This window comes from Fukomys damarensis, unplaced genomic scaffold, assembly GCF_012274545.1.
Source record: "Fukomys damarensis isolate Sample0158 unplaced genomic scaffold, DMR_v1.0_HiC HiC_scaffold_24, whole genome shotgun sequence".
In the NCBI taxonomy this organism is placed as follows: Eukaryota; Metazoa; Chordata; class Mammalia; order Rodentia; family Bathyergidae; genus Fukomys; species Fukomys damarensis.
This window is the reverse complement of record NW_022900936.1, coordinates 7,781,228-7,808,664: the sequence shown is the minus strand read 5'-3', so window position 1 is coordinate 7,808,664 and position 27,437 is coordinate 7,781,228. Positions and strand designations below refer to the sequence as shown.

Genomic DNA, 27,437 nt, shown 5'->3' with positions numbered 1-27,437 from the left:
AATAGTGCCAGTAGGCCCCTAGTTATTTTATTTTTACTAGTCACGAAGACTTACAAGGAAATGAAAGGATTTATCGACAAGTAAGTATGTAGGGGCTTTCCTTTAACTTACTTTGAATATTTAAGTGACATGATATACTGGGTTTACAAACACAGTGCCACCCCAGTTATTTACAATGCGTTGGTACTAGAGTAACATCTAAATGTGTTGCCCTTTCTCCAGGTGCTTAAAAAAAGAAACATAATCCATCATGAGATAAAAGTATTAATGCACTAGTGAATTAATGAGGGGAATCTTATTTCTTTGAACCAATGAAAACAAAAACTATGATAGGGAATGCATTTAATGAAGTTTCAAGCAGAAATGCCAGAAATTCAAAAGCCACTCCCAAATAGGTTAAATTACTGTGACCACAGTTGAATCATTACCTTCCTCTTCCAACTTGTCCTACTTCTGTGTGCACCTGTTCCCTAGCTGGAAGCCTAGTAGTCCCTTGTCTCCTTTCTCTCTCCCTAAGCCCTGGCATACACTGGCTCAACAGCCGTCTCCTACATCTCAGAAACATCTGCCTGAAACAGCCTCTCAACATTCCCGCCATCCGTAGCTGACCACCAATCTCCCAAACCATTCCGTGTGCCTCCTAAACAACCTTATTCCCATGTCCCAAAAGCCAGCCGATTCTTCTAATCTGTCCACCCTGGAGTTCCTTCTCTCCCTTCTCCACCTGACAACTCCACTTCCCACGCACCCTCATCTTCTCCCACTTTCTGCGCCAAAGAATGAATGGGTTCCTCATCCACACGCCTCTGTTATTTGTTCTGTCTTGATTACTGCATGTGTCCTCGTCCTAATATGATTCACTGCATAGAAGTTCCTGTTCCCTGACAAATTTGTGGATTTCTTGAGATTTCAATCCACAGGTTGTTCTTGTTCTCCAAGTCTCCAGGAAGGGGAATGTCTCTAAAAATATGGTCCACCTCCAAATAATGCTTGCTGGACTCACAACACATATGTATGCGTGTGTATATGTGCACATGTATATATAGGTATCAACTCCATATAAAAATATGTAACTATGATGTATCACAAACATACACTAATAAGATAACAACGAAATAAATTCTGTGGGTGCATGTCTTGCCTCCTGTAATTTACCTTTGCCACCCTCCCTTTGGAGTTGTTTTAATTTGATCTTCTTTAGAGCAGGTCACTTGCATTTAGAATTTGGTGAAAGACTTTGCCACCGGCTGGACACATACAGGAAAGTACAAAGGAAAGATCAGGCAGCGATCTCTGTGCACTTCAGAATTCACTTCTCAAACCCATACCCAACCCTGGCACAGACTTCCAGCAAGCACAACTGTGCAGATGAACCACCTGTTCATCTAAAGCCGAGGGAGAGTGTTCTGTGGTAGATAATCATCTGTGGGCAAAATTAACAGCATGGTCCCCGAGGCCATCGCTCCTCATGCCAACTACACGGCTTGCTCAGGCCCACACCTGCTTTGAACTAGTCAATTATCAATGTTGAGAAAGCAGGAAATGAATGTCTCATAGCTTTAAGCATCAATAATTTAAATAAAAGAGTCATAAGAGTCATCTTTCTTCCTGGAGTGTAAATGAATGAGATTCTAAGTGTATGGTAAAGACACTATAATTGCCAGCAAATTAACTCCCAATGAAGATGAAAAGGGAAATCTATCTCCTTTGACTGTAGGACTATTTCCTTCCAAAGGGATTTTATTGTCCTGCATTAGGAGAGAAAATTCATCTCAGCAGGGACAATGCTTCTGCAGTGATTTGGGGGCACTGGCAGCCACACAAGAGCAGGCTCAGTCAGCGGGCACCACTGACCCCACTTGAGGCTGCTCAAGCCATGAATTCTGTAACCAGGGAAGACCTGGCCCAGCAATGTCCTAGATCCCTAGACTGCAGCTCTCTCACCCACAGCCTCTTTGCCATGCCAGTCTTTGAGAACAAGAAGTATGCACAGAAGGAAACCCCATTCTATGCTTAACAACGTAATGTACTTAATGTGAGGGGCTCCTTTGGAATAATTTCCTAGAACTCAAGCAGAAGTCAGACCTCCACACTTCATGCTTCCCCTGGGGTCCACTATATCCTGGAGTTTTCCTTGGTCTTTCAGCCCAACAATTTCATTCAAACTAAGGTGTTGCTAGTCCTATGTGTAACCCTCCTCATTTGAGGAGACCATTTAAAAGAGACAGACAGGGTAGTACATGCCTGTAATCTCAGCACTCTGGTAGACTAAGACAGGAGGATTACAAATTCAAGCCCAGCCTGAGTTATTGAATTCTTAAGACCCTGATTCAAAGTAAAAAACAAAAAGGGATGAGAATGTAGCTCCTCACAAAGGTCCTAAATTTAATCCCCAGGAAAACACACACACACACACACACACACACACACACACACACGATTTAAAAGGGAGTTGTATATGTATCGCACAATTTGTTTTTCCATCCCTAGGCTAATGGGCCATGAAAAGCAGTCAGTATTGGTATATGCTACGATGTAGACGAACTGTGAAAACATTATACTAAGTGAAAAAAGCCAGATCCAAAAGTCCACATGTTGTATGATTCTATTTATCTGAGATTCTCAGCACTGACTAATCCATGCAGGCAGGAATTAGACGGAGGTGTGAGGGATGGCCGAAGGATAGGTGGGTGAGGAACAGTGTTTCCACATGCAGTGATGAAAACATTGGAACTAGACAGTGGTGATGTTTGTGCAGTGTGGGGCATGTGCATAATGCCATTTTGAAGTGGTTAATTTTTATGTTACGCAAATTTCTCCTCAATTTTAAAGATTCAATTGGGCACGATTCTGTAGGTGGTGGTGCACAAACTTCTTATGGAGAAACTTCAGAGGTGGCAGCAATGAGAGAGAAGTTTCCTATGAGGAGCTCTCTTCAGCTCCTTTAATCACAGGAACTAGCTTGCCTCTGCCCAAGGCTGAGCTGGCCTCAGATGTCCAGCCTTTCTTATAGCTCTTCTGGGAAATCAAGGCTTGATCAAAAGAAACCATGCCAATTTGGCCTCAACTTTTCATTGGCATGGATTCATCTTCGGTGAAGAAATAGTTATCATAAGCAATGAAATGTGAACTCAAATTATTATTATTATTGCCTTTATTCTATGCTGACCGTCTATTTGCTGTGGTCTAAAATTAGATGGCGTGTTATTTATTCAACTTTTACATGGGATTTTTTTTAAGGTTGTGTTTATTCCCTAATGCTGTAGCAGCAGAACCAAGCAGAGGCCAAAGACCTGGTGGTTACACGCAGCTGACTTTATGATTTTATCCAGGGACACAGGCAGAGGCACGCAGCTGAAGAAGCAGCTGAGGAAACCACAATGGTTTCTGGTGGCTGGTGACACATGTGTTTCCTTTTGCCTTCTCATGCCCTGAGCTAACCTGTGCATCCTACCCAGGGCCTCACCCCAGGAAAGCCCTTTAGATCAGCCCCTAAAAGTCAGAGGCTCAAAGACGATGTTACTCAACTCCTGCTTGTTCTTTAATTTGAGTACCAACCCTTCCCAGGTCAGAAAGTCCACATCAGAAGAGTGAAAAATAAATAAATGAGCTTGGGGCATGTATAGTTTTGTCATCTGCTTTCTAATTCACTCGCATATATATTCAATTTTCTCTTTCTAAAATAAAAATTACCAGGAAAAAATGGCTTATTTCTGAGTCCATCCAAGAGACAGAAATCTCTAGTTACTCTAACAAGGAAAATGGAATACAAAGAATTATTAACTGTCCAAGGAAATTAACCACCAAAGTGACTTTTAAAGTATCTTAAGGGAATAGCAAAAAACCTACAATCACTTCTGGGCTAGGGGTTATTGAAAAACACAAAGGAGGGCCAGGGATTTAGCTCAGTGATTCTGCGGCCTCTGCCTTGCAAGCACAAGGACCCGAGTTCGATCCCCGGTACCAAAAAAAAAAAAAAAAAAAAAAAAAAGAAAAAGAAAGAAAAAGAAAAAGAAAAGAAAAGAAAAAAGAAAGGAGAAGCCCCATTACTTCCACCAAGGCTGAGATTAGGGCTCTTCCCAGAGGGCCTGGCAGCCATGGGAATTCAATCTGATGATGGTGAAGGAACTCTCTGGAAGGCAAAGGCCCGGGGTGGTTGGAAGAAGATGCCCATCTGTTGTAAGAGAACAAGGACAGGAAATGGCCACCAGTGAGGAGAGCAGGACCTTGAGAGCATGGTGGGACTTGCCCATATGGGCCACTCACTACTGCCCTGAATAATAATGGAGGCCCAGAACCTGAAGGAAAGTCTCTTCTCCTCACTGTTACCCTTGCTGCTAAATCTAGCGGCCTCTAGTGGTGACATTAACAGTCAGCTAGCTGCAAAGGAGACCCGTTTACAGGGTCTAGCTCTAGTATTAAACAGCAAGTCGGAAGACAACAGATTTGGAGCTGAGAAACGATAAATGGAAACTTGGCATAGACAGCGACTCTCATCCTAGACCTGGTTCGACTCCAAGTGCAAGGAACTCCTTCGTGTCACTGAACTGCTAACAGTATCGTCATTCAAAGAAGGAACACAGAGAGCACACTCACCCAACTGTAATTACTAGAGCTCAAATGTGCTATTCGCTTCCTGGTGGATTAAGTAAACTCATTAAACTCTCAAAACTCAATGACTGAGAAATAGCTCCACAGAGTCCTAGATGGAGGAAGGTTAGAATAAGAGGAAGACGTTCATAAATTTAGGTGTGAACAAAATGGTGGCATTTTCCCCAAACTCCGTTTCCTTTACTCCTGAGAGCCCAGATACAGTTAGTTCTCAGCTTGCTTTTATAGTCGAGGAAGAGCCACAAGACCGGGTTCCAGCCCATGGAACGTAAGTAAAGACAAGAGACCCAACTTGGGCTCACCATGTAGGCCAGATACAGAACAGTCTTAGGGGCAGAAGAGCTCCTAGAAAGGGAACTGAGGTTTCTGAGTTACCACTGAAAAAGATCATCTTCAGAGGGTCGCACAGCTAGAAACACTCATAGGCATTGTAGTGTGAGGAAGAAACAAGCCGTTAGTCTCCTGGTCCTCAAACTGGAAATTTAATAAAGTGCAAATCCACAGGTCCGCAACCAGACTTAATCAGAAACTCTGGGGGTAGGGCCCAGCACTTTCCATTTTAACAAGGGGATTCAAATACTACAAAGATTGAGAATCACTGTCTTACTGTGTAAACAGCCTGGTATCTGACATTTGTTTTGGCACTTAGAGGACCATCCACAGAAGTCTCAACATAAAAATGCTAAAGTGACACACCAGGCTGCCACCTGATGGGAGTCTTCATCATAGCTCCATTACACACAAGATCCCTGAAGAGTCCATGCAGAGACCACACATATGGATTACACATTCATTGCATCCAAGCATTTCACTGCTTTGCCACTCGTTATGACCAGTTTTGGAGGTGCACATTTATTCCAAACCTGGATCGGAGCAGTTAGGTCTTTCTAAAGTTGAAGACACTCTCACCTCAAGTATCACCCAGGACATTTCACTAGAGCACAGAGAACATGGACTACATTCATCAAGTGAGCTATTTTTGAACAAGTTGCTTAAATGTCTCATTTTTGTGGTCCTCTCTGAAAAGCAGGTAAACCCCAGATCGGCCCCTTTAAAAGTCACCTGGAGGAAAGACTCTCAGAGAAGGATAAGCCAATAGATTGTTTTTTCATGGCTAGACAAATCCCATATGGCTTTTTACATCTGTCAATCTTTGAACACTAGAAAACAAAATCAGCCCTTCTGCTTCTTGTAAAATCTATGACTTTGAAAAAACAAATTGTCTAAGTCCACTCATTTTCAATTTACAGCTACCCAAATGCCAAGTTTTCCATTTTAATTGTTGACTTAAATGTAAGGTCACCCCTACAAAAATTGGATATGTTTATATTTCCCAAATATAAAGTCCAAATTTTGTAATTTTGAAAATCAAATTTCCAAGGGAAAAAAGTCATCATGGAAGAGAAATGGAAAACTAGGAAAGAACATCTGATATCAAAGGGATGTTTTTAATTAGCCACGTGGATAAACAAATACTGCCAAGAATGTGGTGGCTCAAAGGACAGTTGTAGCATTTAGCTCCAACTCTGAGCAAAGCCACATCTTCAGCACTTAGTTCAGAAGTAATTACAGTCTCACTGGCACTTGGGTAGAGGGAGAATAGAAGTAACTGCATTCCTCTTGTGATTAAATGGCAATTAGCAACTAAAGTGCCCTGCAGTAACATGGTACTCAGAGCCTCATCGCAGCAGCTTGCCCTACCCTCAGCACCAGCCCTCTTGCAGCAGCTAACACAGGTCGGAGGGAAGCATAAATTAGTGGCTAATAACGTGGGCTCTACCTTCAAGCCTCCCAGTTTCCACACACAACTGCACCGCTAGCTACCTGCCAAATGGCCAGGTTACTTAAACATCAGCATCCTCATTGGAATATGAGGGAGACATAGTTGTTTCTAACACATAGCTTGATTTGGAAAGTGAGCTGAGGAGACTTTAGCAAGCTACATACAAAGCATGTAAGAGGCCCCTAGCAACAGCAGACCACAAAGGTGGCTGATTTTTCCCGGTGCATTAGCTGCTTCCCCACCTTGGGCTGGGATCAATGAACTCTATCCTGCCAATGACTCATTCAATGCTAAAAGTAATTTTAAAATTTATTGTACTTCCCCAAACCAAAACCAAACAAAATAAACCCCTGTTGGACGAGTATCATGAAGCCAAGTTCGTACTGTACCCAAAAAACAATGCTCGGCTGTTCCAAACTGTGAAATAAACAGAAGTAATGTCCTGAATCAAAAGTGGTTATTGCCCATGAGAAGCTAGGCTTTAGAATCAGATCAGAAACTAGGAAGCCCAATGTTTCAAGGTTGCAGTGAAACACCGTGGGCCCAGTCATGGTCTAAAATGCCTCCTGAAAGTCTCGTGCGTCCAGAGTCGGGGATTTTTGAGACTTAGACCATGGGGGTGCTATACCTCTCAGTGGATTATTCCACTGATGCGTTCATAGTTGGATGTGTCCTACGAGTTGAGGACTGCTCAGACGAGGTGGATCACTGGAGATGTGACCTAGAAGGGTGCATCCTCACCCCTGCTTCCTCCCTTGTCTGTCTCTGCTTCCTGTCTGCAGTGGGATGAGCAGCTTTCCTTTACCTTGCACTGCTATTACAGTACTTCTGATTGAGTCGGCTGACCATGGACTGAACTCTGCGAAACTATAAGCAAAACAACAAATCTTTCCTTCTGAAGTTGAGGATCCCAGGTATTTTGTCCCAGCGGCAGGAAAGTGACAAATACAGAATCAGAGAATGCCAAAGGGAATACACATGAGGTCAGCCCTTCATTATCCACATTTACAAGCAAGGCTCGTCTTCCAGGCTGGCATCTCCTCTCACCACAGCAAATGGTAAATTTGATGCACCAAATATTTCCCAAATTAGTCATGAAACAGAAGCAGATGACAAACCTGTTGCAAAGCCACACAGCTTCTTTAAAGCTACCCAGCCACAGCAGCAGGGACCTACTGGGGCTCACAGGCCCGTGCCACACTCTACTCTGTATCAGAGGTGCCTGTCTCCCCCATATCCCTGCCTACTGGCCTCTAAGTAATTTGGCCAATAGGACTCAGTTTTGAAGTCCATCTGTAACTGTCTAGTGTGATAGCCATAAACACTCAGGTCTACTGAATACTTGAAATATGGCTGGTCGATTGATTTGTACCAAAAAATATAAAGAACATATCAGATTTCAAAGCCTCAAAGTGAAATAAGTATAAAATGTCATTAATTTTTATACTGATTTGATGTTTAAATTGTAATATTTAGATATGTTGGGTTAAACTATACTATTAATTTTCATCTGTCTCTTCACTAAAAGTTTAAAATTATATTTCATCATATTTCTAGAAGGTAAAGAAATAAAAAAAGGGCACATCTATCATTCCCTACCTTTTTACAGGAGGATCTTAATGAAAAGCAGCAGTATTGACACATTGACGGTGAGAGCAGGGGCAGGAGAACTTACAGAAAAGACGGGCGTGCTACAGTTTCAACTTGCTGACATCCAGATCAAGCCGCAGCCTATCCAGAAAGTAACAAAGACCAAATTAATGCTGCCTGTACACTGAGAGCAGCACCCTTGTATTAACGGCTTGTGCTTCTCCCAAAAGTCCCAAACAGAGGAGCTTAACGCGTTTTTTTCTTACTGACTGAAAGCTGAATAGAGTCAGGATCTCAGTTTTAGTTTCAGAGGATTGAATTCATCAACTCTCTTCCCACTTCACCATCATTCAAAAGCACACACTGGAGAATACATGTTACAAATATACAAGGGACTTTAAAGCTTTAGAATACTCTAAGGAAAAGAGCACACACATATTCCTCCTTACAGCTAAATAATTTCACCTGTGGGCTTAATAGGGGGTTTGGTACACATTGGATGCTTAATGCTGTTTGCTGAACTGAAGTAAATGGAAAACTGAATACACTTCGCAATTACTGGGATTCAAAATCCTGTCATATTGTTTAAAAAAAGAAAGCAAAGACACAGCACCAAAAATTCAGATATGTGGTCGCAGAAATTACCAAGAGCATTGTGGAGGTATTAACAGGATAAAATCTAAATCAGACTTTTTCATAGTGCCCTGCGGTGGTGCTGGTAACTGACGAGGACTTTCATGTACTGTGGGGGAGGATAATAGCCCATTTGATATATTTCTTTAAGAGGAGAAAAGGTGTGTACTTGTTTACATTATTTTTCCAAACATTTTACATTACAAAGAAAAACATCTATTTAAACTTTCCTTCGTTTTCCTTTAAATGGGTGACGTGGGGACTGAATGGACTTCAGGGCTTTGGCGTGGTATAAGGCCAATAACAGCAATTGCTAATGTGGTTTCTATTGAATGCAATGGATTCATTAGGAAGAATCATTTGATAAATCAGTGCTACTCCATGTTTACTGCATCCATCTTAGTCCGCTGGGTTCCCGGGTGACACTGCTGACAGTCCTGCTCTGAGCTTCATGAAGAGCCTCTCGTGAAGAAGCTAGCTTAGGAATCAAATACCGTGGGTGCCGGAAGCCACTGCAGCTGCAGCTCTGCCTCTTACCCTGAGGATGCTCTACAGCTGCACTTTGGAGGAGCCCTCAGGGCCCAAGCAAGTGATAAGCTTGAGCCTCAGGCCATTGGGACCTTCTCCTTATCACAAAGTATGTAACGCAGATGGAGCCCCTGTGGCCTAAAACCCCCCCAGGGGCTGACATCTATCAGAGGAAGTGGGCTGAGTGTGGCCCCTGAAACCATAGGCCATATCATAACACCCTGGAACCTGTAAATGTGACCTCATTTAGGAAAAAAAACAGTTTTTTGCAGATATAAATTAAAGATCTCAAGGTGTTCTCCTAAGGAAAAGGCAGAGGAAGTTTTGATGCATTGTGTTAATCAGCTTCCTATCACTATAATAAAAAACCAGGGTTAATTAAGTTCTGAAGAGACAAGGTTTGCTTTTGGCTCACAGTTTATTGCTTCTAATCCATGATTGATTGGCCCCTTTGTTTGGGGCCTGTGGCAAGGTGAGTCTTATGGCAGGAGCACCTGTTTGAGCAAAACCACTCTCATTAGGAGCCAGTGCATGAACAGGAAGTGGCTGAGGTCCCAAAATTCCCTTCAAGAGAAGCTGACAATAACATAAGGACTCTTATCCCACAAGGTCCCTCCTCTTTAGGGTTTCCTCACCTCCCAGTAGAGGCACTCTGGGAACCAAAGCTTTAATGCACGGACATTTGAGGGACACTTTTCCAAACTGTAGCATACACGTGAAGGTGGAGACAGACACTGGACCAATGCGTGTGCACATGAGGGATGCCAAGGATGACTGCAGCCACAGAGAGGGAGGGAAGAAGCATGGAATGTGATCTCCTTCAGAGCTTCCAGAAGGAACTAACTCTGTTAACAGCCGGATTTTGAACTTCCGTCCTTCAGAACCATAAGTGGACAAATTGCTATTGTTTTAGGCCAGCCAATTTGTGGCATTTTGTCATGGGAACTCCACAGGACCTCAGGTAACAAGTCTCAGCAGAGCCCAGGGGTGAATGAACCTGACACTGTGCACAGAGAGGCTGGGACAAGTTTGTCTTTGCGTAGTTTATGAAGAGCACTGGATTCTGTGAAGGAATGCATGCTCCCTATGAGAACAAAGCTCCTCAAGCCCTTCAAAGTCACCACATGCACCCTAAACACAGTATCCATATTAATTCACGGCATCATGACTTCTGCTGGGAAGCGCACTTCATTTTCAAGTGAAATCACAAAAGACTGGTATAGTGCTAGCATCTTGCTCCCACTCTCAACCTTCTACACACACACACACCTCCAGGGAGTCCACCTTGTCCTCCATAGCATCCACTTTTGGACGCCCCTGCGAGTCAAGACTGTGTTCTTAACTTCCAAATGGCTCTAGCACCTAAGACCGTGACCATCACACAGGGGTGTTTCAGTTTGTTGTTTTTGTTGGTGTTGCTATAACTGCTGAGTATTTTATAAGGAAACAGATTTATTTGGCTCATGGTTCTGAAGTTGGAAAGTGCAAGTTCAAGCGACTGTGTTCCGTAAGGTCCTCCCTGCTGCGGGGACACCCTACAGAGCTGTGAAGCAGTATAGGAGCCATGGGGAGAGGGCCTGACTCCTGGTCTGTCATGGTCTCCTGGCTCAGGTCTCGCCTCCTCCTCTTTTTTTTTGAGGTTTTTTTTTGAGACAGGGTCTCACTACATAGTTGAGACTGACCTGGAACTCACTATGTACGCCAGGCTGGTCTCGAACTCACAGCGATCCTCCTGCCTCAGCCTCCTGAGTGCTGGGATGACAGGCATGCTCCACCACCGCCCGGCTCCTCCTCCTCTTATAAAGCCACCATCACACCAGATCATGGCTCCACTCTTATGACCTCCATTGACCTCAGTAGCCTCCCAAAAGTTCCACCTCTACATACCACAGTCAGATTAAATTTCTATGCACTAAGAGGTATTAGCAATCTCACAATGGGGATTAATTTCAACTAATTTGAGCAGCATTATATTCATAGAAAGGGGCTTAATAAATGTCTGTGGAGAGGACAAAAGCAATGTATGATTGAAAGTGTCCTTGTGTTAAGCATAAATCTAACCCCCATTAAAGCCTGAGTCTTGGTCCTACTTCTTTCCTCAGATACATTTACTTATTGGGCTTCTCTGCGGCCAATATGGCAGCCAGGCATCAGGCCCACCCCCACGGGTCTGTCTGCATTGTAGTTTACCACAGAGACTCGCAGTTGCCCAAGGAGTCAAGCCTCCAATAACCACTGCAGAAAGCAAGTTTCTTTAAGAGACACTAGCTGAGCTGGTACAAGAAGTAGACAACGTAAGGATCAGAGCACAGCACTGACTACAGAGTCAGAAAAACATGGAAGTCTGTATAAAGGAGACACCCACAGGGTAGTGTTCATGCACAGTGAAATGGAACTCCTCTTCCTGGTCAGATCTGTGTCCTGCAACCAGTTGGCTTTATGCTCTTCTTCAGAGGAAAATTTGGCTTCCATGAACCCCTTCAACTCGCCTTGCTGTATTTCCCTTGCTTTTCTGTCGTTCCTTTGTGAGTGAAACTTCTCTCTGAAAACAACTGCATTCTTCCTAGAAGCTTCTTCTGAGTCCTTACATTTGAAGAAACTGGATCCATCTTAATATTTTCCTGCCATAATTGCCTCAAGCCAATCTCTTCTAAAGGAATTAAAAATGCAAATCTAATATTCTAATTGCATAAGAGGATAATCTTGGCAGCTTGATCAATACGACCCCCCACTGTCAATAACATGGCGGGAAGGCGTGTATGTCAGAGCCACCGGTCTCACTTTATCACTGGCCCCATGGCCCATGCACATCTATGAGATGTGACATTTTATTAGTGGCCTCCCATCCATCAGCTCTTATTTGTGCATCCCAGAGATGTATGCTGTCATCTCAGCGTCCACATTGCCCTGGACAGTAGACAGCACAGAGTTGAAGCCTCATGTTTCCAGGGTCTAAGTTAAATGGCCAAATGACAGAAAGAGGCTGGACGATGGCCCACACGTAGGATTATTTTCTCTTATCCAGTGGAACTAGAATCTACGGGTGTTTTCCCCACAAGGAAGAATTTAGGAAATGAGAATCTGTCAGTGCAGCTCTAAAGCACAAAGAGCAGAGGCCTGGAGTAAGGCGTCATGGCTGCAAGGTCCTGCTCAGCTTTCCCTACTGGGTCATCAGAAACAAGTCACCTGGCCTCCTCATGCCTCAGTTTCCTCTTCTGTAAGTAAAAGTGCTAACCTGGGTTATTGGAACCTAAAATTTATTTTCCATGTAGCACAGGAATGATCATTCTCTGAGCACCACGGGTGATGATGCTGTCAATTTGTAGGAGATCAGAGTTCATTACTACTTCTGGGCAATTTGCCAATTAACAGCAGAAACATCACAATTAACACTATCACCAGGCAAACTACATTTCCATTAAGAAATGCTTTCCAATAGTTTGCACTCACCATTTAAATGTTTTATCTGGAGATTAATTTTTTTCAGTCTTCAAATCCCATACCATCTAGTTCAAAATGCTAGGCTTCAGTTCATCCAACTCATCCAGCAAAAAGAACTTGCACAGACTATATCAACAATTTCATTAAGGAGAGATTAGTAATTGACATGCAACAAAATGTTAGGTTCCCTAGTAAATCTCATTTTAAGGTAAGGTAATATTAAAGAGACAAAGGTTCAAATTCTTTGAAAAATCTTTCTAAAATTGTAACAGCACATAAAATTCAGAGTACCTTTTTTTGACTTTGTACAAAAGTACTCTATGTGCAGTTTAATTATAGTAAAATTCTGGTTTTGGAATTTATTGAATTAACAACCATTCATAAGCCAGGCACTATGTAAGATGCCTTCACACACTTTCATTTTTCATTTGCTTCTCATCATGACCTTGGGACTCCAGTGAGATTGGCATTTTTTCCCCAGAGGACATAAACAGTGCTGGAACACAGTAAGCAACAATGCAGGAATTCTCAGCAGAAAGGAAAGTGATTGAAGGCTCCAGGATTATTCAGAAAAGCAGGAAGAAGGGAAAGTGTTCCTAAAAAGTTGAGATGGGCAAAAGGCTCAGTTTTAAACAGGAGTAGAGGGGGATCTTCAGATGAGGAGGAAGAGCAGGACAGGGCGGAATGTCCTGTGAAATATAGACCAGGGGGCTTCACACTGATCCCTAGCAGAAGAAGGACTGGTTTGTGAGTTCAGGGACAAGAAACGAGGGAGTGCTAAGAGGGTGGTGGCTCCTCTACCAGTCACCCTGATCTAATCTCCTCTCCTCTCCTGATAGGTTGTTAGGCTGGAAGATCTGTGGGTCTGGGTTTCCGCGAGGCACTTGACAGAGTCACTCAGGATATTCTTGTGGACAAGATGGAGAAGTGGGAAAGGGACAGAGCACTGTTAAGTGGATTTGTAACCGGCTGAACAAGGACATCCAAAGTGTCGATTAATAGAGTGATGTCAACCAGAGAGGAAGCTCAGCCTTGTGCTGTAGGCACCGCCTTTGGCCCTGTCCCCTTCAGCAAACTCACTGGTGGCTTGAACAGAGCCGTAGGAGGGAGCTTGTTAAACGCTGAATGACCTTACTATGGAACATATCATTACTAGGAAACAAAAGAATCAGGGTCCCAAATCCTTTCATCCTACTAGTCCAGTGATTACAAACCATCAAGAAGAAATGTAAAAGGAATGAATGTAAAGTTCTTCCATTGATTCCAAAACTAACAGGAAAGAAGAGGGTGCAGGAGCTTGGCTTAGGAGCAGTTCATGGAGAGACCTGGCCCAGAATAAAGCTGCCCCCATAACAGGCCAGAGTGCATTTGTGGAAGCACAAAGCCCCTGCAAAAGCAGTTATGAGCCCACTTCATGGTGTCTGGGAGAAACGTGGGTCAGGCCAGGCCCTGCATTTCAAAACAAGTAAAACAAAATTCAGAGGAAGGGGACAGTACTGGTGAAGTACTGTCAGTGCACACGATACACAGTGATGAATGGTGGGCATGGTTGTGATTGCTCTGGTCTGGGTTGAAATGTAATCCCCACTGTGAGGCATCCAGAGGGTGGAAACTTAATGTGACCATGGTGTTTGGAGACGGTGCCTTTTAGATGAGGCCCTCTGGGTGAAGAGTCCACAATTTAATCCTAGAGGCTTTACAGGCCGAGGTAGAGAGACCAAAAGACACATCGCACAGATGCTTCCGGTCTCTTGTCGCCTGAGACTCTGTGCCACCTGGAGACTACAGGTGAGGCCTGTAGCCTTTGCAGCTCCAGAACCATAAGCCAAAATAAACCTCTTTTCTTCATAAACTAGCATGCTCAGGTAGTTTGTAATAAAATGAAAAGCAGATTAATACAATGATATTTTTGCACAGGAGAGGCAAAGTGATAATCTTATACTATTTAGAGAGCTGACACAATCACCTCTCTGTGAAGACTCTGGCCTAGAAGGTTTCAGGGCAGCCCCATTGTACAGAGTTGCCCCAGGAGCGACTGGGCTCCCAGTATAAGCGGATTTGTAGGCCGGACTTCTAGGAAAGCATTGTGCTGTGTATAGATGTGTTGGCTGCTGACTGGATCTAACACATTCGCTTTAGCCAGTTATTATTCAAGGTCCTTTACACACACAGGGAAAGTGTGATAATATAAAAATAAAGACGACCACGTTTGTGCCTCCCTGAAGAGCTTAAAAATCTAAAGTAATTGGGCCAGGTATTTAGCTCAGCGGTTCCACTGGCTGCTCAAGGACCCAAGTTCAATCCCCAGTACCACCCCCCCAAAAAAAAAATCTAAGGTAATTGACCTTGAATCTTGAATAAAAAGACAAAATGAAATATAATAGAGATACAAAAAAGGAGAGATGTGGGATAAAGGTAACAATTAATTATATGTTGAGTTGGAGGCTGATCAAAGAAGGCTTCACAGAACATGGAGCACTGGACCTGAATGGATACTGGGTTTCTAGCCCCAGCTCAGCACAGCCCTAGCGACATCCACATGTGCACCACTGCATCCCTTTCCACTTCTGAGCTTTGCTTTCTGCCAACACTTGGGAACTGGAGGGTTTAGATTTCCTTTGCTTCTCATATTCCCTGCTGTTCGCAGAGTTATGGGGGACTCCCTCCAGTTCTATGCCCCAGCCCTGCTCACCCCTCTGCACAATCCTGGCCCAGGAGTGGCAACCACAGTGTTTGCCATGTAAGGTAAACTGATCACAGAAAAATCACCCCCTCACCGCTGTCAGGTTAAAAGCAAATCAAGGACCTCACTCATATTCAAGAAGAGGACATTGCATCAGGCATGGTCCAGAGGCAACCTGAAGCCTGACTGGCACAAATGACAAACGGGATACGTGAAACAAAAGGTAGAACAGTGGGGCAGGTAAAAAGGCAAAGATGGACAGGTCAGACCTGGGCTCTAGCCCCTGGGGAGGCCTTCCAGATACCTCTGTGTTCTTTTCTGCTGGCTCTGGAGCAAATGGCACATCTTCCTGCAGGCGTAGCAAGAGTAGTTTAGGTTCCAAATGCTCAGCTCCAAAAACCTGATCAGTCTCTGCTAACTAAAGACATCTCACTTTCCAGGCATGAATGAATATACCATGCTGCAGGTGGAGATAAGGCAACACCCTCAGCTACCCATCCTCAACCCTCCCCGATTTCTGGAGAGTCCCCAGCCAGCCCTTAAAGATACTAGTCCAGCCAGCTATGGTGGCTGATACCACAGGAATTCACTGGAGTTGGCCAGCACACAGGCCTTAGGCTGTGGTAACTTTATCCCCCAAGCCATGTGCTGATGTGAGAGATTCGTGGGCAAGACCAGCTGCTTAGACGTGGGTTATTTCCAGAAGTGGAAACCCCACATACACTCAGAGCTTGTTGCTGGTGCTGCCTTCTCAGCTTTATCATAATGCAAGCTATCAGCTCCCCTGAGAGCTGACTTCTACAAATTCATCACCATGTTGTTTCACTCCACACAGCATACCCTGTTCTATTTATTTCTGCTTCATCACACCCTCCCCTGGAGATATTACAGGCAGACTATGTGTTGTTGTTTTCTTCCTCTGAAAAGGAGTGTGAAACAGCATAGGAGGAAATCAGTAGGCACTTCCAATCCAAGCCATTTCCCCCAGGCATGTGACACCTCTGTGGAAAGATGGTCTGCCCAAGAGAGCAGCTGCCATAGGTCTGGTGCTCATGGAGGCACAGGCCAATGGTAAAAATGGCTTGCAATAAACAATAAAATTGCTTTGATCCAGTCATGTCCTCTGTGATAGAAATGTGTTGTTGGTCAGCTTTCCATCACTGTGAAAAAATTATCTGAAATAATCAACATAGAAAGAGAAAATATTTATTTGGTTTGTAGTTTTGCAAGTTCTAGTCCATGATCATTAGCCCCTTTGTTTTGGGCCCAGGATGATGCGGACCATGCAGCAGGGCAAACCTTCATGGCCAAGACAAGACAGAGAGAGACAGAGACAGAGAGAGAGGAGACTAGGGTATAGTAATTCAGAAGCACACCCCCAGGGATCTAAAGACCCCTCGGTAGGCCCTGACTCTTAAAGCTTCCCCCAGCTCCCAACAACCGTAATCTGGAAACCCTACCTTTAACACATAGGCCTTCAGAGAATGTTATGGTTTACATTTAATTGCCCCTCAAAAGTCTCATGAATTCAGAGATGGGGTTCTGGGAAGGTGACTGGATCATGCTGGTGCTATACTCATCAGTGGATTTACCCATTAGTGAGTTTAGAGCTGTGTATATTACTAGGAGGTAGGGTCTGGTTGAAGGGGGTTCCTGGGGGTGTGACCTCGAAGGATGCATTCTTATCCCCAGCTCCTCTTCTTGCTTTTTGCTCCACCATGGAGTGAGCACATTTTATTCACCATGTCCCTCTGCCATGTCACTTCTGCCTTGGAGCCGGCCAACCTTGGACTGGGTCCTCTAAAAGCTATGAGCCAAAATCACTCTCTGCTCCTTTAAGTTTGGGGTATTGTATATTTTGTCCCAGTGATGGAAAAGTTGACAGATACTGAAATCATTCCAAATCTAATCAAGAGCAGGGACTTTGTGACTCTTTCCAAAAAGAACTGAAGTCTACCTTCCCGTACCCTGAATCAGACTTGATGTCATTTTACCTTTGCCAAAAGAATTCAGCAAAAAGACGCATACAACTTTGGAACCTGGACATCAAGAGCCCATTCAGACTTTCACCTTCCCCCTGACTGCACCCAGTCTCCAAGGCAACAAGCCCAAGCTACCCAGCAGAAGCAAGGGAGACCACAGGAAGCTCAGAGACACCATCCCATCTGATGTCATACTGCTTTAGCCAGAGCCCAGCTGACCCAGAGTTGACTAGAGAAGTGTACATACACTCAGCAAAGACATGCAAAGCCACCCAGTGAGGCCCCAGCCCAAATCTAACCCAGACTCAGGAGCCCAGTGGCTATATTACTTTAAGGCTCCTCCAGGGGGGTACGGAGGGGTGGTTAGTTACACAGCCAAAGCTCACTGGTAACTCTTCATAGTTTATCAGCATAACCCCAAATATCATCATCTTCAAAAGAACCACTGCCTGGCTCATTCTCAAATGCTCACTTTCTGTTCCTTCGCTTGATCTTTGGAAACCATTCCCTTGAGCCTCAAAGGCCTAAACTGAAGTGGAAGGGAAAGGTCTTGGGGGATGGGTTTAGTTGCCATCTGTTTCCCTTTCACAAAAACCCTTGCAAAGCATATTTTCTTTATTCTATCCTTGGATGCCTGCCTTCAATTCCTTTGTTTCATAAGCTTCTATTCTCCCAAAGAGCCGAGACAGCATTGATTTCAACCTATGATTGCCAGTGAAATATTAAACCCTATTGATTTGAAATTCAGGATTAGTTGCAGGTTGGATACTCTGCATATTTTGAAGATGGGCAATTTTATTTCTTTTGGTTGAAGAGTAATTGCAGCTCCACAATATGATTTTTTTTTAATGTAGTACTTCAAATCTGCTTTCTCATTTTGTCCTTTCCTAAAATTGTGCAATGTGCTATGTTGACTACCAAATCTACTTTTCCAACTGAAACATTTCTTTTCCTTGTTAGTAAGTGTGCCAGCGTGAAAACATGTATTCTCTCCATTATCTAGACACTAAATAGTCTCATTATGATTCCCCCACATCCCCAAAACATTAACAAAAACCTCACTGACTGTAAGTAAGGCTATACTATTTTAAATACAGATATTTTATGTGGGGTAAGAATCCAGTAGTCATCTTTCTCTTAATAAGCAGACTTTATTAGCACTGTGACATCACCTTGAGCACATATTACCGTGCCCAAGACTCCCAGAAGCTTGAAGCTCACCCTTCTACACAGCTTCTACTCAAAATCTTTGCTCTAAACAGTTCTCAGAAAACAGAGTCGCACAGTGATGAAATAAAACTCCTTAGGATAACTCAAGTCTTGAGATCTGCAACAGGCTGCCTAAAAGCCAAGTTCATCTGAAAATGCAAAAGCCTGAGGACAGGGCAGTCACCTGGACACATGCCTCACGATTCTTAATTCATAGCTGCATTGTTTTTTTAAATCCTCTCCAAAATACAAGCTGTTAAATATTTGAGGAAAAAAAAAAGTGTTACCAATTAACATTTTTACTAACAGACATTTTCCCATATAAAGCAATTCTCAACCTTTACAGTGCGTGTCCTGATATGTGCTAAATAAACATACTGACACCCACTGCTCCAAAGCATCCTCCCCCTTCCTTTCCCAGAGCTGACCCACCGGTCTCTGAAAGATGCTTCTAATTCTCTTGCTGGCATTCATCCAGGAGAGCCGGTGGCCTGGCCAGCAGTCATCACAGTATGGGGAAGACAGTCAGAATGAAGTCCTGAAGGGGAGCTACAGCCTCAAACCCTTCATCTCCTACGATCCATTCCACCACTTTCTCCTCCCCTCACACCAAGCCTTGAAGTTACTTAGGACATCACTTGTCTACAGGGCAGAGCTGGAGGGGGTCTCCTCTGAAATGCAGGTGAGATGCCTTAAGAACTTATTTTATTCTTCCATTCCTTCCTTCCTCAAACGGTACCCACTGGGCTAATCTGACATCTGCAAGTCACAGCACTTAGAGACACAAGCCTGTGATCCTGGTGTCAAAGAACTAAGCATCTTCATGGGAGAATCTGACCTTTCTCAATAGGCTGGCATGTAAAAATGAAACCAGAGGAGCCTGTTCACTGTTGTTTGTGCTTCTATCATAATGGGCACGTAAATAAAAAAGTTAAAACTTGGGAGGGGGATACAACCAGTTTATTAAGGAGTCTCAAAACATTGAGCTATAAGAGTGCAGGAATTTTCTCTCTTCTAATCACCACCCCACCCTTTTGGCTCCGCTGAATATTCTGACTGCTCTTTTATAGAGTCTTAGCCAATGTCCAACATTTGCAGTCCTTTAAAATTGCTGAGTGAAGAGGCAATAAGTGAGGACCCCTGGTGAAGGCCTGATTTCAGTCCTGCCTTCAATCTCGAGCTTTCTGTGCAGACTTGAACCGGAACTGAAGATGCTGAAGGGTGGGGCCAGGTCATCTTCTCCAGTGCCAGCGTCCACTAATGGCTGAGCCCTTGCTGACGGGCTCGGGAAAGCAACACCTGCCCATTCACCTACGTGGCTGCTGCGGCACCCTTTCTCAGGGGGTTCTTACAGACATACTGTCTAACTTGTAGTACCTCTAGGGACAGTGTCCCCCAACTTTAGTGGACATGTCTGAAGGCTTCACGGGGCTCTGACATCATCTTTTTCTACTCCCAGCCGTGCACAGCTCCCTGACATTGGATGCCTGGCTCTGACTTGCTCTCTCCCACGGCTACTAGACCAGTGCAGTCACACAGGGTCTTGATGCTAGGTTCCCTGTGCTCAGGGCGTGTACCTCTTCTGTGGGTACCAATGAGAGGGCTCAAGCCTAGCTACCTCTCCAGGGTACCCACGGCCGAAGGAGGCTCAGGCAGCCTGACCTCAGACTGACCTTCCGCCTGCTCCATCCCATCTTCTGCCATTCTGCCTCCCCTCCCCTGTCCCTCAGGTGAACCGGCCGGTCTTCTACCTAAGACAACGTCCAGGCCTGGAAGGCAAATGTCTCTTTCTCTCAGGTTCCCAGGCCTTTTAGTATTTTCATAGGTATCGTCCCACTGGACTTCGTGACAAAACTATTAGGAGGAAGAGAAGAAGCGCTGGGTAGTAGCTGGCCAGTAGTAGATGGGGAAGGGACTGGCCCTTCACAGGCTGCTGTGGCCGCATGTTGAGGGCCTTCTTTAAAATGTAGCATCGTTTTTCCTTTTTTCTTTGTATCTTTCTAAAAACTTTATTCTTTATATATTTGCCATACCTAATGGTTACATTCGTTATAGAGAATAAACATCTTCATTTTTTTCATTCCCCCTCCGCCCATTAACCTTTCTTCCCATCCCCATTTACAAAAGCTGTGTCCATTTTTTCCTTCCATTCTCTTTTTTTAAATCCATTTTTCCTTCCTTCCCTTCCCTCTTTCCCTCTGTGGTTCCCCTTCCCGTGAGAACAATGTCAACTTGAACGATTCCCATCTGAGCTCCATACTATGTGGCACTCTTGATGCCTTTTAGTTTTAGGCTAAAACCCTCGTTCCCATTAAACTTCTCACCATGGCTTCAACAACAGAAATTCATTCTCTCGTTGTTCTGAAGACTAGAATTCAAAATCAAGCTGAGGGAAGGCCACGTTCCTTCGGAAGCCCTTAGGGTCCTTCCTGGCCTCTCACGGCTTCTAGCGGCTCCAGACATCTCTTGCCTTTTTGCGACATCACTTACTCTCTACCACCGACATCACACAGTCTTCTGTCTGTGTGTGCTTCCTCTCTTACAGCAAGGATGTGGCAAGTGAATCGAAGTCCACTCTAATAAGTAGGACCTCACCTTTAATTGCACCTACACTGACCCTATTTCCAAACAATGTCATATCCTGAGGTTCTAGGTGGCCGTGATGTTTGTGGGACAGTATTCAATCCAGTACAATCTTGTTACGGGAAACTTCCACGTTCTTTCCTTTAGGGACAGAAGAGTCAGGAGCTTTGAGATGTGACTCATTCCACGGAGGGCTCTGAGGGTAAGAGATTTCCGAGATGGTAACAGGGTAGGATTGACGCAGGCCCATCCTGAGCACTGCAGAAGAAGGGAGGAGCGTACAAGGGAGGTGGACAGTAATGGCCTTGCAGGTGACTGACTCCAAAACAAGTGTCTAGATTCTTCCATCGCTCTGGACTCAGGATGTCCAGCTCCTCGATCCCCTGGCCGCAGTCCTCCACCTGCCAGTCACCAACCTGCCAGTGCACAGACCCACGTGAGCCACCTCCAGCCTCCACAACCAGCCCCTAGCAGAGGAAAGTAGAAGCCATCTTCCACCGTTGGAAGAAGAAGATACTTGGTGACATTCTTGATATATTTTTCCATTTACTCAGTGTTGTCAAAGCAGTTATTTCTTCTGTCTCTGCTAGTGTCACAGGACATGGTTCAGGTGGGCTTCTGTCAGTTGGCCTAAAATCCTGCCAATCTTTCTATGAGGAAGAGTATTCTACCTCCCAAAACTACCTCCGAAATGTGCCTGTCTTAGGAGGAGGTAGGGGTCCCTCATACTAAAACCACTAAGAAAAAATTGCTTATTGTACAGTAATGAGATAAACCTTCAAGTGTCCAACTTCACACAGCAAGCCAGACAGTGTATAGATGACTGAGCAGCTAGACAGCAAGACTCTATTCTTTGAGTCATTTTCTTGTCACTGAATGTCATTTTCTTATCATTAAATGTAAATTCACATCAGAAATATTTAAAATTTATTTTGTTATGTTAATTTCAGGATAAAACATGTTACTACACATGCATATGGAGAGAGAGAAATCATTAGGTAAGCGAAGTAGTGTCCCTTTATTTCTTTGTTTCTGCATTAAGAGCACCTAAAATCTACTCTCTTAGCAAGTTTTAAATATAATTATTAATATTATTAACTATATTCCTCTTGCTGAACATCAGATCACTAGGCTTATTCATACAACTTAACTGAAGTTTGTACCTTTTGACACATCCTCTCCCCATTTCTTTTCTTTCTCTGCCCCTGGGAACTACCATTTGTATGTATTCAACTTTTTAAAGATTCGAAATCTAAGTACGATCATACATTTTTTTTCTTTCTATATCCAGCTTATCTCATTTGACACAATGTTTTCCAGGTTAATTTATACAAATGGCAGGATCTCCTTTTTGAAAGCTACATAGTATTCCACTGTACATATGTACCACAATTTCTTTTTTTGTTTGTTTTTTTGAGACAGGGTCTCACTATGTAGTTGAGACTGACCTGGAACTCACTATGTACCCCAGGCTGGTCTCAAACGCACAGTAATCCTCCCACCTCAGCCTCCCAAGTGCTGGGATTACAGGCGTGTGCCACCACACCCAGCCACAATTTCTTTATCTACTCATCTGCTGGTGAACATTCAGGTTGGTTATGGATCTCAACTGTGGTAAACAATGCTGAAATGAATATAGGAATGTAGATATGTCTTGGACATACTGATTTCATTTTCTTTGGATATATATCCAGAAATGCATTGCTGGATCACATGAAATTCTATTTTTAATTTTTTAAAGAACTTCCCTATTGTTTTCCGTAAGGCTATGCCAATCCACATCCCCTAAGGGTAGATATAGTAGTTCTCTCTTTTCCACACCCTGAGCAATACCTCTGTCAGTTTTTCTAACAGTAGTCATTCTAATAAGTGCAGGTGATATCTGATTCTGATTAGTTTTTTGCATTTCCCTGCTGAACACTCTTTTTTTGTAATTGTTAGCTATGGAAACTTTTATATTAACCATCTTTTAATCAATTACTTGTCAGTTTGCTATTGAGTTGTATGATTTCCTTACATATTTTAGAATCGCATAAGAAATACTTTTAAACTTTGGTTTATACTTTTATCCAAATTTATCAACAAGTATTTTATATGTGTCACAGCTAATGAAATTATTTAAATACTGTATCATTAATCGAGATTAAAAGTGAAAATTATTTTTAACATTTTTGGTAGCTTAGGGGAAATATTAATGCTCAGTTCCACTAAATGAGATGATTTCTTAGAAATAACATAATTATTAATAAATATTAATACAGAATACAGTTTTGGGTACACAGATATAAGTGAATTTTCAAGTAGTAAAAACAGAAGCATAGAAAATGGACTTTCAGGCACCAATAGTACACTGACACGTCTCATTCATTCATTTGATAGTACAATTCTCAGAGATGCTGCTACAAGCCAATAACTAGCTACTAGAGAACAAAAATCTCATCAAGGAGACAAAAATAGCAAAACAAAATAATAGGACTAAAAAAAAGATATTTCACAGTCAAGCTATAAGGTTCCCTGTGGCAAAAATATGTGCTTTTCTCCCTAAGATGCAACACTAGGTGCATAGGGATTGGTGCACAGCAGATGCCCAAGATATTATTATAGTTGAAAACATTAGGGTATGATTAATAGGCAGCTCTTTAATCCAAACATCTGTGTTTGGACATTTTTTAAAAACCTATCTGAAAAAGTATCTAATCAATATTTCTGATGGGGACTCAGGGATGCTTTTATATTTTTAGTGCCTGATTAACTTTTTAACTTTTGAAAATCAATACTTCAGGCCTCACTGATACCTATACATCTTAGCATCAATCATAATCCAAGGCCAGCGTGAATGCTAGCAGCCGAACTACTCCATGTTCTGATTAACTCATTAAGCAATTCCCAAGATAGTGAAGCGCACAGAGGTAGATAGAACATTTACCTCAGAACTCACACAACTCAGATTGGTACAAGGAGCTCCTCTGCATTCTCACTGCGCTTCATCCTTCCCTCTTTGGAGCAACTAAGCTGGACAGTGAGACTGTTCTCTTTCCTACCTTCTAGCAGGTGTCAGCACATTACAGCCAGTTTGGGGTGGGCTTCCTACAATCTGAAATGCGGGTGTCATTTCACCAGGAACTGGCTTTGGCCAACATCAGCAAGGTGTGGAATTTGGTAGAGATAATGGAGAAACTCAATGAATCTGAGGACCCTCCCAAGTCATGAGCTGGGGTTCTAACCCAAGCACTGTACCCCTGGAACCTTAAAATAGGTCACACCATGGACTCCAGCATCCCAGCCCACTGGGAAATCCTCAGGCATTCCAGAAGTAACTCACCTGAGAGATCGAGGAGAGCCTTCAGCTGGTTCAACTCACAAGAGACACAGGTGGCAGAATTCTAAAATGGTCCTCCACGCCCACCCTGAGTGATACACCTCATCCAATCACCTCCCCTCAAAATGATTCCATCTTGTCTGCATGCACAGGAGAGATCTTCACTAGTCTTGAAGGATCCGAGTGTCACACCATGAAGAGTCACTGGAGAGTGCCACGCATCAGAGGACAGTGGGGTCTCTGGAGCTGAGGGCCTCTGTCTTGAATTCTGCTGACCACCACTGAGCTTGAAAAAGGACAACAGTCTCAAAGGAGGTGACTGGTCCAGCTTTTATCTTGGCTTCTGGCTGTGAGCTCCTGAGCAGAGAACTAGGAAGGGCCATATCCAAACCTGGGAAATGACAAATGTGTTCCTTTAAGCCATAAAGTTTGATCATTTCATTGTGCAGCAGGGAAACCTAATACAAATATGCTAAAGTAAGTTAAAATGCCAACCAAGCCTAACGAATCTTTGGGTAGACAAACCCAGTTATGCTCCATAAGTGACTGCAATCTTGCTTGGTTTGTGGATGTAAGCAATAGTTTGAAAACCTCATGTAAATGCCTGTACTAAAGAAAAACAGAATTTAAACCCAACCAATCAGAAGCAACCAGCAAATTTATAATTATGAAACCAGGAACTTTGCAGTGGGATAGGCCAGATAAGGTAACCATTTAACTGTAACCAATCAAATACTTTTTTTTTTTTTTTATAAAATTTTTTTTTTTTTTTTTTTTTTTTTTTTTTTTGGTACTGGGGATCCGGGGATCGAACTTGGAACCTTGTACTAGCAAAGCAGGCAGTGGAACCACTGAGCTAAATCCCCAGCCCTCAAATACTTCTTTTGCTTTAACTCCATGTTCATACCATAAGGAGCTCCCTTTGGCATTTCAACCATGAAACTCTTCAACCACTTTGGATTGGAGCTACCCAATTCATGAACCACTACTCACTCAATGAACTCGTTAAAATTTTATTGTGCCTCAATCTACAGCAACACAACAGACTGTCTCCACAGAGTAAGTGCAGTCCCAGTGGAAAGGACAGTTCCTATGGAGTTGGTCAGCGGAGGCAGGAATCCACCAAAGGGAATGCCCTCCTAATCCAGGGGTTCATGTCACTGCTAAGCACAACTCAGGGACTAATCTGATCTGGCTCTGATTGTGCCAGGAAGTCTAAAACCTACTTTATCTATTTCACAGACATAGGACAAGAGGGAACGCTCTCACAAGAGAAATGCATACAAAGGCAATACTGTGTACACACCTCACCCAGATATTCAGGGCCCTGGACTTTCACCTCGTGTTCTCTGCCCCCATCCACAGGACTCCCCTGCTCCACAGCAGCCTTTCTCCATGGGGATGATGCTGTCCCCGTGGGGTTGGATAGTGCTTTAGCAGAAGATGCAAAAGAGATCTTAACTCTTTGTATGCAGACTGCGCAGATACACCTATGTACATTAACAGACTTATAGTGCAACTATGGTATTATGATTTCATAGGGGACAATTGGAAAAATGTCTTCAAAGACCTCTTCAGGAAGAAGGTAATGTAAACAAGGTGGAGAAACATCAATCTACACAGTAATAGTTCATGGTCAAAACAGAGGGAAACTTTGAGACACTGTTAATACTGTGTTTTAACCTGGCTAGTGGTAAGTTGGACGAGTCTGCTTTGTGAAAGTCCATGAACATATACTAAAGACCTGTGAACTTCACTGTGTATAGAGCACACTCCATCCAAGAGCCAAAGTTATCAATAACTAGAAATATAAAGTTCAGAGTGTTGACCCTTCCAGCTAAAGATGCGTCACGTAATAAATACACACAGCCTCGGGGCAGACTCCAGGGAACTCTCCCATCTCCCTTGTTCATTACAGTATGACCTTGGCTAAATAATTCCTCTGACACTCTTCATGGTCATCTAGAAAATGGGCTTAAAAATATAATCTATCTCAGAGGGTGAGGGTTAGACAAAATGAGAACATACATGCAAAGTACTTAGAACAGTGTGCAAAACAGCAAGCACAACGGTCTGGCTGTCTTGGTTTTTTGTTTGTTTGTTTGTTTGTTTGTAGCTCTTCCTGCCTTTGACCCTTAATTGCAGGTTTCTGGAGAATAGGACAAAAGTGCCACAGTTATCTTTTTCTAGCGGTTGGTGTGGTGTGCAGCAAGAACTGGGCGCTCCAAGGATTGTGGTTGAAGTTGTGGAATCATTTACTTTCTTGTGGCATTTTGATACAGTTCAGAATTATTGATCTTGGTTTCTGGGAACAATATGGTCACATATTAGATACTTTCAGGCCGAATTTTGTTTTCTCCTATCAAGATTACATACAGAGTCACAGCTTCTGAGTGTTGGGATAGAGTTCTGACCAGCTGGGAGTCAGGAGCCTAGAGTTCTCATTCCATCAATGCTGGCCACTGGTTGAGGTGTCTTTGAAAAAAAGAATCACCTTTCCCATTTAGGATCCCCTCAAGAACAATGAAAAAGTAGATAACATAACTTAAGTTTCCTCCTGGTCATATAATTAACAATAATTTTATAGTGATAACACCAACAGTTAACTCACCTTTAATGTGAGCCAAACATGAGTCAAGTAATTTATAATTTTTTTTCCTCGTAAGTATCCAAAATGTTTGTACTTTCATTATCCCCACTTTATAGATGGGGAAACTGAGGCACAAAGGCCCTCCCATTGCTTAGTGGTAGAACCAGCATCTCTGCTCTTGATCATTATAAGGTGGTGCCTCACAACACTCATCAGGACCTAAACTGGAAAGAAATATTTGCTGTATTTTCCCAGAGCTCACTATGCTTTTCCCAGGATTCCAATACCTCTGTGACACCCCTAAACCAGGAACTCAGCTCATCCTTCAAAAACCTTTTTGCTAGAACCATTCCAAGTCTTAGAATCAGCAGGCATCACTACTCCCGTGTTCATCTCAATCCAGGGCTCTGAGCGGTGGTCGTGGTTTTCTTTCATTGGTCACTGCTTTTTCATATGAGTTGTTCTATCTCCCCAGATAAACGATT

The 27,437-nt window shown here is 43.3% G+C and overlaps 1 long non-coding RNA gene across 1 annotated transcript in view; it reads right to left on the bottom strand.

The window, feature by feature from the left end:
- The window catches only part of LOC117283266, a 217,943-nt gene extending 193,235 nt beyond the window's left edge, over nucleotides 1–24,708 (bottom strand). The window contains exon 1 of the long non-coding RNA XR_004514254.1: nucleotides 24,366–24,708. This is a non-coding gene — a long non-coding RNA (uncharacterized LOC117283266). The remainder of the gene's footprint in view (nucleotides 1–24,365) is intronic.
- Nucleotides 24,709–27,437: the final 2,729 nt, after the last annotated feature.